We start from the raw sequence: 13,443 nt of genomic DNA on the forward strand, positions 1-13,443 counted from the left end.
TCAGGGTAGTGCTAATATTTACATCAATGATAAATGGTATAAATAATTTGTCTGAGGTAAAAAAAAAAAAAAGACCACCTCAATGACATTGAGATAAAATTCACTTTTTTTCCCATTGATTCAGTTCTAATTCTTATTTTTTTAAATCATTTTTCTTAGACCAACTTTAACCCTAGCCACAATCCTAGGCATAGCACATTAACTCCAAACTCTTATTTAGATATTGTGCATTATAAAAAAAATATTGCTAATGCCTTTTGCACTATAAACACAAAAATCAATACAGCTATTCTCAGTTCTGAACCCAAAACCATCTTGATAGCTGCTATTCGTTCCACTTACCCATTGCGACGACCTTTGATAGAATGTCAAAACAAAGTACAAAAGCAAGTTAAAAAACTATATAGAGGCTAAATTTTAGTTTCGTTCATCAATCATTAACTGTTGACTGAAATAAGCACTTCCTCTACAATGATTTTTTTTATTACATTGCAAACATGAAATAAGATATTTAATTTTAAGTTTATTTTTATAATCAGTGATCACATTATACAGCTCTTGTGAGGAACCCCGAACTTTCGAGATAGTTACTGTGTTCCCTGCTTGGCCGCAACAACATGTTTGAAGCTCAATGTTAAGTACTTTTTGATAAACTAAAACAGACGCATTAGTGCTCATGGGTGAGTGCTTTAGGTCACAAATTCACCGGCGTGCTATTCCTAGTAATACCCCTAACTCCCTGTGCCAATCAGCAGGCCCCAGGGGACCCAACAGCACATTACTGGGGTGCTGCCCCTCTGCTTTAGATATTTTTAATTGCAGAAACCCTTTCTGGGTGTACTCAACAACCTCCCAAATTTTTTAGAGCGATCAAATGAAAGGTGTAGTTAATACATAAACGACAAATATACAGACACGTACTTTCATTTTCCTACAAACAGACATACTTTCATTTATAAATAAATAAATAAATATATATATATATATAAAATAATTAATATTAAAGTGCTGAGATGTCATCACCAAATTTTTTGAATACAGTACTTGGAAAAGAAACGTTCTCATCAACTCTGTAAACCATTGCTGGTTTTGATATATTCATATTCAAGTTGAAACAAAAGAAAAATAAGAAAAAGCATGATCTCAGATAAGGACGGTGAAGAAGATTCTGTTTTCAGACTGACAATGCTCAATTACAAAAACAAAGTAAAAAACAAGAACTACACTACTGTAAGCGTGGGAGTAGAGCGTGGGGGTAGAAAAGAAACAATTTCTTAAAAGGTTTTAAAAAAACTTCAGTATTTTGCACAAGACAACATTGGTAACACAATGCCAGAAATGTATATTTTGTTAAATAAGGTCAAGGTTTTAATACAGCTAGTGGCAACATGGTTTTCTTAAATGCAAATAAAAGAAATCCACATTACTACTTGCCATAACATTGACACTATTGGTTATCAAACTTACCTTCTTCCACATTTTTACCTACCCCTAAATATTGTCTTGTGTATCACAGGATGAAATCAGCAAACTTAGATTAGCTTTTCCAAAAAGAGAAACCAAACATTTAGAATTCAATTCATCATGATGTCTCCAACACCAATCAACTCCATTCACAGTTAATATCTCAGATCACACAGCTATTTTCTAAATGATTCTATCCACTTAGCAAATTCCAACAGATAGTATTTCATCAATAAACATTAATTTGCTATTACAGGAAACAAATTGTTTTTTGATAAACATAAAAGATGTTGAATCGTCAAAATTGTACACAGCTTTTTGTTTGCAGTAATCCTATCTCTGTAAAGACCACTACATCATCCCATGAATAAGGATCTGTCTGCAGCACTACACTCAACCCATTTCCTTCTACTAACAAACCAACCTCAATCCCTTCACACCCTTACACTCCAATCAACAGCTCGACATGTAAAGACCTAAGTAGTTTTATTACGTCTTAGCAATTACTGTTAATAAAGATCGTAAATTCAATATTGAATGGAAAATTTGTCAGCTTAAAGCTAAATAACTAATTATGTGCTATTAAAAAATTAAATTTCATTGTTTGGTATTATTTTTTTTCCATTTTAATTATAAATAAATTAAAATTCAGGCGTTAAAAATAATGAACTATTTGCAAATGTGCTGAATTAATTGAATTTTTTTTACTGTAGTATAATTATAATTATATGGAGATTTATAATTTGTATAAAACCTTGCAAGTTAAAAACTATCTTAGAATAAAATTTAATACATTTTTGTTAAAAATAAAATGAATTTTTCCAAAGCTCTTTCTGATCTTAAATTTAGAGATTTTGATAAAAAAACAAAACAAAAAAGATTTTGATAAATAAACATAAAAATAACGCCCCAAACATATCCCCAAAGATCCATTCGTCTCACACCTGCAACAATAGCCTTACTGTTATCAAATATGTAGATTTTTATAGACAATATTTCACAGCATGCCGATCATGACAAATTATGGCAAGGCTGTTATGTATATAAAAACCTCCAAAAACATGTGCTTGTATGTTCTCATTATTAATACACATTATGTATATAATGATAATTTCAAGCACTTGTTAATATATTGCCTCCTTGTTGGTCTTAGTAATCTAGAGCAGTTATCTGAACTTTTTTTTCCTTACAAAGCATTATGCCATCAACATAATGGGGTTAAACTACCATTTTAATCAAAGATTGTTGAATTTTATTTTAGGCAAAAGTGCTTATGTTTATATAATCATCTTTCTTACGCATATTATCCGAAAGTAACATTTTACAAGGCTGCCTAATTTTTTAGATGTCAGCAACAAAAGCACGGCGTTTGCACACTTGGCATTTTTCATCAAATTCACAAATTGTGATTAGATCTACAGAAGAAGAACAAGCATTGAACGAATTATCCAATTACAATATAATTATACCGTTAACCATCCTGGCATAAATGACATCATATTTTGTGCTTACGTTAATGATAATTAGTGATTTAAATCGTGATATATGAGTAAATGAAAATTAGTGATTTAAATCGTGATATATGAGTGACTATCAATGATCCGTCTTTCAATGAAATAACAATAGCTGTAGCACATTCGCAGAATCACAGTGAGTTCATACACCATTGGCTTATGCCTAATGACCTATTTCCTGCAGCACTGATGAAAGTAACTTAGTGATCTTGCTTGGTGTGTTAGGAGACTAATGTAAACAAAAAGTTCCAGACGATGTTGAAAATTAAATTATGGAGTAAAGTTGCCAGATGATAGAGCTTAGGACTTCTTACCCAAAGTTTAAAGTTCGGATACCCGCTTGAGTCATTAGAACGTCTGAGTCTACCCATCTCAAATCGGTACCTGACTGACACTAGGGTAAATAAAGGTGGTTGAGCATAGTTATAACCACTTATTCTTTACATGTAGAGGTCATAGAAACAAGTGAACTCTACATCTGTCATAAGGACCAATAAGTTTGAAAGGGTAAATTCTAGTGCCTTTTAAAATTTGTTTTTGAATCCTTTGTTAAACTATTTTACATCTTTTACCCTTTAAATTACCTGTGTAACACCACAACAGACACTGTGTTAACGCAGAAATTTACAGGGAAAAATTTACGATTTTTTTTTTTAACCAGCAAATTTTTCACCGATGTACAAACAAAACGAATAACTACACTATTAATTCTCAAGCAGACTTAATCACTATTGGCTATATGAACTATGTAATGCCACCAAAATATGTATTATTAACACCAATATAACATGAGTAAAATTGTAATAAAACTTAACTTCCCCTTTCTAAGAAGGAGTTGGGCTAGGTATGAACATAGACCTACTGAAAATGACAAATAATACTGTACAATCCTTGTTTTATCACATAAGTTGTATTATGCAAACCACTGCAACATTGTCATCATAACGCACAGCGTAACATGGGACGGCAAACAGCCCTGGCCTTTTAACCCTTAAAGCACGTGCCAGGTTAAGCGTTATAAGTTATGTAACAGCAAAGCCACGACCATGGCTTGGCGCGCTTACAGAGTTAACAAATCAGTTTTCCCTACTGTGAGGACACAATCTTTTTTGTTTGAAATATTTTAGATTCAATGATATTTTTAAACAAGTGATTTCCTTAACGATATCCTTTTCTAATTCGAGACATTTCCCATTCTGTACATAACTTGCTAGCTTGTGATTTAAAAATTTGTTTAAAACAGTTAATTTCTACTCCAAGTACACCTGAAAAGGAAAAATACTATATCATAATAGGAAAGAAATTATTTTTTAAGTAAAGGACTTTCTATATCACAAATAAAAGAAGAGCATACAACACACTTTGCTATCTTTTAAATTAGTTTAATATGTAACTAACCACCTAAAAAAGGAAATACTTTCATATGATGCAAACAGGAAGCATAGTCAAGATGAAATTATACTATGAAAAAGGACCTTAAAAAAAGGCCTTACCTGGAAAAAAAAAATAGACCAAGCAAAAATTGGAAGACAAAAAAGATGGATTCCTACTATGGGCAATTGAAAAGACAGAAACATTGCCTGTAAATCTCTGGTCAGTGAGCCATTGGTATGACAAACTAATCTTGCCTGGGATTTAACTAAGTGAAGATTGAAAGTTCTCTGAAAATTATGTTTTTTAAAGTATAAAAAAGTTATCTAGCCATTAAACAGGCTGTTGACAAACCTATCTTTTGTAATGTAAAAATAAAGTCTACTGGACAACAGTTTAAAGCTATCTAGACACACCAAGATAGATGATATCTGTTAGCTGGAGACCGCAACACATTTAAGAGAGAAAACACTCAAACAACTGCTGCTATACAAATTGTTCTTGGGTAAACAAAGGCTATGAAAGTAAATCCTGAAAAGAAAAGCAGGATGAAGTCAGAGTCAACGGGCCATATGGTGTATAAAATGTTGACCTGTAATACTTAATTATGTTGGAGGAAATCTTCAATATTACAATTAAGAACAAAGAAGAAGAATCAAAGTGCAGAAACAGATTTCTATGTACTATCATTGAAGGCAGTGCTTTTAAAGTCTCCTGAAATTTCCAGGACTTTGCTCAAAAGAAACACACTCCAGGAACGAAAAGAAGCCATTACAAGATTTTAGAGATGGTAATTAGAAATTCCAGGAATTAAAAGCTTGTAATGGCTTTTTAAATTAATATAAGAAATTGCTTATCTTACCTCAATACAGCTGATGAATTATTTAAAGTTGAGGCTATAAAAAGTTAACAGTGAATGTTACCTGAGCTCTGCATTGACCACTTTTCTGTCAGCTCAGCTATGGATAATTTCAAACTCAGTAACTACAGCCCAAAAGGTTTAATTGGCTGGTAGTCTTTTATCTATATGCATCAAAACTACTTTTGACAAAGTGGTCTCAACAACAAAAAGGCCTAATTTATGTGGCCCTATCAGTTCAAACAACCACTAGACACAAAACTAGAATTTTATTGCTACATGTTACTCATCTTCTCGCTACTTTACACTAATCCGCAGTGTTCATTTAAGGCAGATGCTACCAGTACCAACCCACAACCCCAACCAAGAAGCTGCATAAAAAATAAATATACCTGACCTTGAAAGCCATCTTCACCTTTCTCTTACAATTTCAGAAACCTCTCCAGGGATAAATGACTAATCACCAATACCATCATGAGATAATTCCATAGGGGTTTTAAGATAATCCACTCTGCATTTTGATAAATGAAATTACAGAACAGCTCTTTAGGCCCACCTATCAATGGTTGGATACAACCAAATATGACCTGGTTTTCTGGTTGTGAGACCTTCACTTTGCATGTCACAGGTAATGTACAGTTGAGAACCATATGATATAGTTGATTTCATATTAACGGACAATTTTGACAAAAAAGGACCATTTTGACAATGTCTTGAACTTGTAATTGCTTGATGACTGCTATATGAAATGGACTTACAAGGTGTTCAGTCAATGACTAAATATAGTCATCTTAAATGAAGAGACAAAAAAAAATGAAAAGCAGTCGGACATCTAAATTTTGATGGGTACAAAGTTTCCTTTGATTAACATTTTCCAGCATCTCTTTGTTTACATCACTCTGCTATGTTACCAGAGATAAGTGGTGGAGACAAAGCCAATTTTATACGGTTAACTTAATAGTTCACATAAGTCTTATTAAAATAGCATTAGACTCACAAACCCAATTTGACTGAAACCTGATAAGCAGGGGATTGAAAAAAATCATCCCAAAAAAAAAAAAAAATTGAAAAAAGATCTATTGTAAGAAATCTTCACTAAAAAAATGATAATTGGGAAATGTGTTGAGCTTGAATATAATACGGTAACGTTTAAAGCTAATAATAAACAAGCACCTGAGTGGGTGAATAAGTAAAACAATTTGGACGTTACGGATTTTGCATAAACAGACAAGTTAATAAGAATTTTTATGACTATATTATATTTTAAAAGCTGGATTTTCCAGTTCTAAACCACATTTTAATGATTACCAGATTTTTTAAAATTATTGCTCAAATTTAGTACATGAAGTTTATGTTATGTAGTATATATTTACTTACTTTTAATTTTGCAAATTGTAAGATGCTAATACACTAAGCATTTCAAAAACATGCTTTTATCATCACTGCCAGACTACAGTATATTTTTTTTTTCTAAGTTTCAATTACACATTGGGAACTATGTACTGATATAGCCAGAATTTACAAGGGTCTTGAACACAAAATCATATTTCTGAAACCAATAGACAAGAAATATGCTACACAAACTATCCACTTATTCAGATATCTTAAAAAAGATATACTAAAGAACAATAAAAGCATAAATTATATAATTGTATCACTTCTTGAAGTGTACTAGTATAAGCTTCAGTATTACCACCCTTATGAGATGATTTTGCTTGATAAGCCAAATATTGCATTGGTAATTAAAATTACTTATGGTAAATAACAGATTTGTCCCTTAACATTTGTACAGGTATTCATAGAAATATAGACCACTCACACACATACAGACAAAAAAATCCAAGTAAAATTCTGTTTTTTACTAATTTTATTGACGACATGAACTGAACACTTAAAATACACAGAGTATTACCATAGACAGTGCCTTAAGAGAAATAGACAAAATAATCATAGAGCAACGCAAAATTTAGTTCCCAAAAAACTGTTCAGAAAAATATTTGGGTAAATCGGCTAAGAAATAAAACCAAATGTTAACATTATTCTAGAGAAAGCAACAGTACGATACAATCTATAAATCATCAAGTTGAAATATACATAGTCGGATTACAACACTACACCGCATGCAAATGATAACATTGAATGTTTGTTTTGTATATATATATGTATTTTTTTTTTTAAATAATACTTTACCAAAAAACGTTTGCCAAGTGCAATTTTTTTCCAGATCTAGTACTAATTTTTTTTTACTTTGTATGAAATAATTCAGGAATTAGTAACGAGCTTACAAATTTACCTGAATATGAAGAGAAATGAAGAAAAGGCAAAACAAGTTCAGCATACTCAATTATTTTACAGAAATAAAATATTCTATTCTCTAAAAACCAATGCAAACATTAACTTAAAAATATTTTGTCATTACGTAATACTTTTGTCAATTTAGTCCTCGTATCATATCATAGTCACCAACAATTTTACAAGGAAAATGACCAGGTAGTTATTCCTTAAAATTAATCAACAGGATGATTTAAAACCTACTGATAAAACACATGAAACCTAATTAATACAATTAAAAAAACTTCAGACAATGTGAAGCACAAGGGAGGAGATACATTATAACTGCTCTTTTCTAATGTTTGGAAGTGATGTTTTCAAAACCTCCGCATACGTTTGATATCATTTAGCTCTTCTCTAGCAGCTTCACGGCGGCGTTCCAAAAGTAAGCGCTCATTTAAGCTTGCAGCCGAGGAAAACATGTTTGGACTACCGCCACCAGCCATCCCCCCTTGAGGACCACCTGCCAATTGTCTAGCTGCTGCTAAGGCTGCAGCAGTAGATCCCAAAGAACCTGGTGGACCCCCCAATCCTCCCTGAGGACCGCCAAGCCCCCCAGGACCACCCAGGCCAACAGGACCACCAGGAGGTGCACCAAGAACCCCTCTCTGATTTTGATAATTATCTGGGCCACTAGATCCTTGTTCAAATCGTGAACGTCTCTGTTGTATATATTTTATATAGTTCGGATATTCATGGTGCAATTCAAGCATTTATTTATAATTAGTCCAAAATAATTATCAGTTTATCCAGTATGCAAATAATTATCAATTTATCCAGTATGAAGATCATCGCAGGAACACATCAACATCAGGATTGGATGAAGTACAGGTATCCGCAAGTCGCAGAGACATAAATAATGTGGGAGAAGAAAAGAAATGTATACATATTAGAAAAAGTGTCTTTCTGGTTTATTCTAAGTTCCACCAAAACTATCCAGCTGAAACTGAAGATTTTGATTATACAATGTTCAAAGACGATTTTAAAAATAAAAGGTGGAATCAGAAGTAACATAATGTAATGAGGCATGGTAATGAATCACAGACGCAATCAAGATCAGAAGATTCAACAGCTGACTTAAGACAGCAGCACATGCAATAAACACCTCTTATTTATGTTAAATATGAACCGCATTAACAAGAATTTTGATTTGTGTATGCTCACATTTTCCCCAATATACCGTACATTGACTATAGTCATTGTCTAAAACCTGCGCCTGCAAAAATCTTAACTATCATGTGCACCAATAAAAAAATTGTATTTAACGGTTTAGAAGGTATATTTTTCTTGTATTTGAAATAAACGATGCTCATCTCAATTAAAGTGCCCCTATAGCTAAAATGGTAGTGTAATGGCTACCATGCGGGTGGAACGGGTTCGAGACACATAACGACAAAGTTAATTTTTTTCGGCTGGGCATAGTGTTGACAACACTATCTCTATCTCTTCATATACCGAGGTCACAGAAAAAAGTGAACTCTACTTCACTTGCCCTATAGACCGTCAGGTTTGAAAAGGGAACATCTCAATTAAGGTGTTCCAATTTTCACCTTTAAATTATAAAATTTGGAATTAACATGCATACCTCTTGTGACCAGTTTGAGGAGCATCCATTAAAAGAAAAAAAGAAACGGTTACTACTTTAAATAAAAAATGTATTTAAAATGGGAAAAAAATGATATCCTCTCCAAGATTTCCCCCTAACACGTGAAAGAACACTGATCTTCAGTGTATAAACACAATAAATAAAGAAGCCAATAAATATATTTTCGTTATGTAAATGAAGGACACCGATCTTCAGTGTATAAACACAATAAATAAAGAAGCCAATAAATATATTTTCGTTATGTAAATGAACAGTGAGGAAAATAAGTCTGGTGTGTTTGGACAATTTAAGCAGAAATACGGAAAGAGTCACCTGAGAGGGCATATAGACAGAGTGGCAAGCTCTATCGCAGTTGGCAATTATGACGTGGTAGAAAAAGAGTAATTTTATAACAGAAACTTGGCAACTGAGACAAAACCTGTATGCTCTTATTTGGTTGAGTGTCCAAAGTTACTTCTGGTCTCGAGTATAATTCTGCTGAGCATTTTGCAAGGCTATAATAAAATTATGGCTCTCCAATAGGGCTTGTATGTATCGTTCTCACACTTAAAACTTAAAATCTTGTTAGCCAGGGGGTATGAATTTTCTAAATAAATTAATTATTGTGAATGTGATTATTTCCATTGATAACAAAAAAACTTGGCAGCTATTTGTTTCTAGGCCTCGCTTTAAAGTTATTAAAATAACACAAGTATCCAAAATACTACAATTATAAACATTTTACTAATAAAAGAAGCAAATTAAGTACTTGTAGGCCTTGGATATTAATATATTAATTTTGTAACTAAAAATTAGAATAAATAAATTTACAAACTATGCTCTTAAAAAATAAAAAAACCACATGATAATGTAGGCTGTATTTTTCTTTAACCAGTCTCTATTTTGTAGTCAATCATTATCTACGATTTTAAATAACTTAATAGCAGAGGTAACTTTTCAATTTTTTTTTTTTTACCAATTAAACAAAAATATTCACATTTGCTTTGAAAAATACAGGACTGGCAAGAACGAAAACGAAAGATTAGTGACTTACTTACAAGCCCTATTATGGCATAATTTTAAATAACCATTAATCAGAAAGTTGTACACAAAGTTTTTTTTTCATGATGAGGATAGTCTTTCAGATTCCAATGTTCCAAAAAAGGGAGAACAATATAGATCTTCAGTTTAGTCTGGTTACTGCGCATTTTCAGAAAAGCAGGAGTGGAATTCACAGGGAAAGAGAAGTAGAATGAGGCCAAATTTCCTGGAGATCTTTTGAGAGAGAGATGGGTGAAGCCAGAATACCATGGCTCCAGGTAACAAAATGTCACTAATCAAGTTCATAGGTGAACTGTTGTCTCTGCAGTTATTATGCGTCCCCAAAATTATGACTTGTATCATTTTTGTCACTTGGTGCCCCACTTAGAAGATCTAATGAAACCATGTACCACATGTGATTACTGACATTGTCATTTATGTTTAAACAAAACCTTACATCTACTATATATTTAGCACAGGAATTAGTTGATCATTAAACAAACGTTACAATCAAATTTTAAGTTTAGTACGATATTAATAAAATGATTCAGTCAGCAATTTAACAATGTGTTTCAGAGGAGTAACATTTTGCATTGTAAGACGTATCCAAGAAGAAAATAGTGGGTATATCCCTAGTAACTGTAAGACAGCAAGGCATGTAACTGTAAGACAGCAAGGCATGTAACTGTAAGACAGCGAGTCATGTAACTGTAAGACAGCGAGTCATGTAACTGTAAGACAGCAAGTCATGTAACTGTAAGACAGCAAGTCATGTAACTGTAAGACAGTGAGTCATGTAACTGTAAGACAGCAAGTCATGTAACTGTAAGACAGCAAGTCATGTAACTGTAAAACAGCAAATCTAGTAGCGCAAAGTTTGCTCAGAAATACCACTAAGCACATCACATTAATATCAAGCTTATCTTATATCATCATAGCAAGCTTTGCTCAACAAGTAACAGTTTGAAAAAAGAGTACAAGCAAATAATATGCGATAGTTGAGTTTAAATTTAAAACAAAAATAATTGCCTCAATACAATATATTATCTTCCGAACCTGTTTTTTACAACCATCTTAGTTTCAGCCAGAGTTAGTAATGTGTTGGATACATTGCAATGTAATAATTAGTTTAAGTCAATTGATAGAGGCTTTATAAAAGAAACAATTTTGAGTAAGTTAATTTTTCCACTTTATGACTTGCAGCTCTTATGCTTTTAACAGGAAGGCAAAGAATCAGTGAAAAACCAATGTACCAACTAGCACAATATTACTATTTAGTACCAAAAAAACTTGAAATAGATAAATAGAGAATAGAAAAAATGCTAAGAGTGCATATTTTTATGTTATATGCACAGGATAAGAGGCATATTGTAAGGTTAAAAACAAAATCTGGTTTTGTAAAACTTAACCTAATTTTAAGTGCTGCATTACATAACTTAAACTGTGTTCAATATACCAACTGCATTCACAAGAATACAACTATGTAGCAGAATTATTCAGCAAAAAACTATTCCTTGGTACAAATATAAGTACTTTAGTGAGTCATTTCAGAAAATTGTGATTTCTTCAAGTACAATGTAGATATATAAGTGACAATGTGTATTGTAATAATAAGTGACAATGCACATTATCAATCATAATTATTTATCTTTCTGAGCACCTGGTTTAGTTTCTTGGCAAGAGGTCACAGACAGAAGTTATTCATTTAGGACCAAAATAGGCAAATATTGTAAAAATAATGTTCGTTTACAATTTTAAAAATGCTGACCAATGCACTACTGTTCACCCGGTGTAGACAATATTTGGAATGAACTCAGGTTCAATGTATGGAGGCTGTCAGACTTTAGTGGGGAAGGTGGATGATGGTAAAGTGTTTTAAAAATATAATTTGAGGCCTTTATCTGTAGATGATACAGTTATTTTTGGGATACTACATCACAGTTAATGGTAAGAGTAACATAAAAGAACAAAGCACAAAGTTTAAAGATAGCACACATGCATAAGGCAGAGAAAGATCTGTAAAGAAACTGGGCCTGGGAGCCATAGATTGCCCTTCAGAGTTTAAACAAAAGATTTTCTTCAACTAATTGGGAAAGAAGGAGAGAATTTCAGACTCAAAGTCAGACAACAAATTCTGAAATCAGCTGCTTAAGTTACATATCTGTATGTAACTGCACCAAGGGAAATTGAAACATTCTGATTTGTAAGTAATAGTCTGGCCAACAGGAAACAAATTTAGTTTAATGTTGTGCAGGATGGGTCCCATAACTTCATACTCTTTAGCTGTAGCCCTGTTGTTCAGAATGACTACCTCATACAACACATGGTGTGATGATGAACAGCCATGCACAAGAAAAAGGGTGAAGGGTAAAGCATAGGGTTAGCTTGACAGTTTAGTTCACAGTATATACTTATCACCTTTTCAAAACTAAGAAAAAAACAAAAAAAGGTTTTAAAATTAAAATCCCATTTTACATAAAGTTTTAAGAATAGGCCAGAAACTAGTGGTTTTCTGAACTTCTTTTTATATGTCTCTCATTTCTTATCATTTTTTAAAACCTGTGTGTGTATATCATCTTCAGGAATGTAGATTTAACTAAGATTTGTAGCCCATTAAAATCAAAACCCAACATACACAACTGTTCATGAATTACAGATAAATATGTAAAACAGGTAGAGAAAAAATGAACATTGGCCTAAGGACACAACTGTGATAATACACAAATTGTAAAAACTGTAGCCTTCATATATATGTATACAATGTGAGTACATAAAAACATGTTTTAAAATGCAACTAAGCATTCAATCGAAACCAAACTTTCCACGGATGAACATAAAAAAGCATAGGAGCCACAAATTTTAGTATCTTTTAATAAAGCCTCTATCCAAATAGTTTAATCAGCTCTGCTATGTGTAATCCAATAGTTTCTTTTATCTCTCCTTAGAAACAGATTTTGCTGAATGTCAGTACACTTTACTTGAGAAATGTAGCGATTTATAATACAGTTTTAGTTGCCATTATTATAGAGTCATGAACAGTTTTACTTGTACTCGCAAAAACCATTTAACAATATCAGGCAACCTATAATGATCAATTTTAAATGATAACATGGCTAGGTCTGACGACAAGTAGTTGAAACCTGAACATATTATGCTATATATTCTGTGATTAAGCTGAGAGGCAGTCATACAAAGGTGAATTTTCAAGAATGGTTAGAATATTATCCGCAAAACAAATTCAATTTATTATGCAGCATTAATGTGTCCAGCTAACAAAA

The 13,443-nt window shown here is 32.4% G+C and overlaps 1 protein-coding gene across 2 annotated transcripts in view; it reads right to left on the reverse strand.

The window, feature by feature from the left end:
* The window catches only part of LOC131928772 (uncharacterized), a 35,643-nt gene that overhangs the window by 16,687 nt on the left and 5,513 nt on the right, over window positions 1–13,443 (reverse strand). The window lies entirely within an intron of this gene.

Source organism: Physella acuta, unplaced genomic scaffold (assembly GCF_028476545.2).
Source record: "Physella acuta isolate Inbredline_101_S28 unplaced genomic scaffold, ASM2847654v3 ptg001544l, whole genome shotgun sequence".
Classification (NCBI taxonomy): Eukaryota; Metazoa; Mollusca; class Gastropoda; family Physidae; genus Physella; species Physella acuta.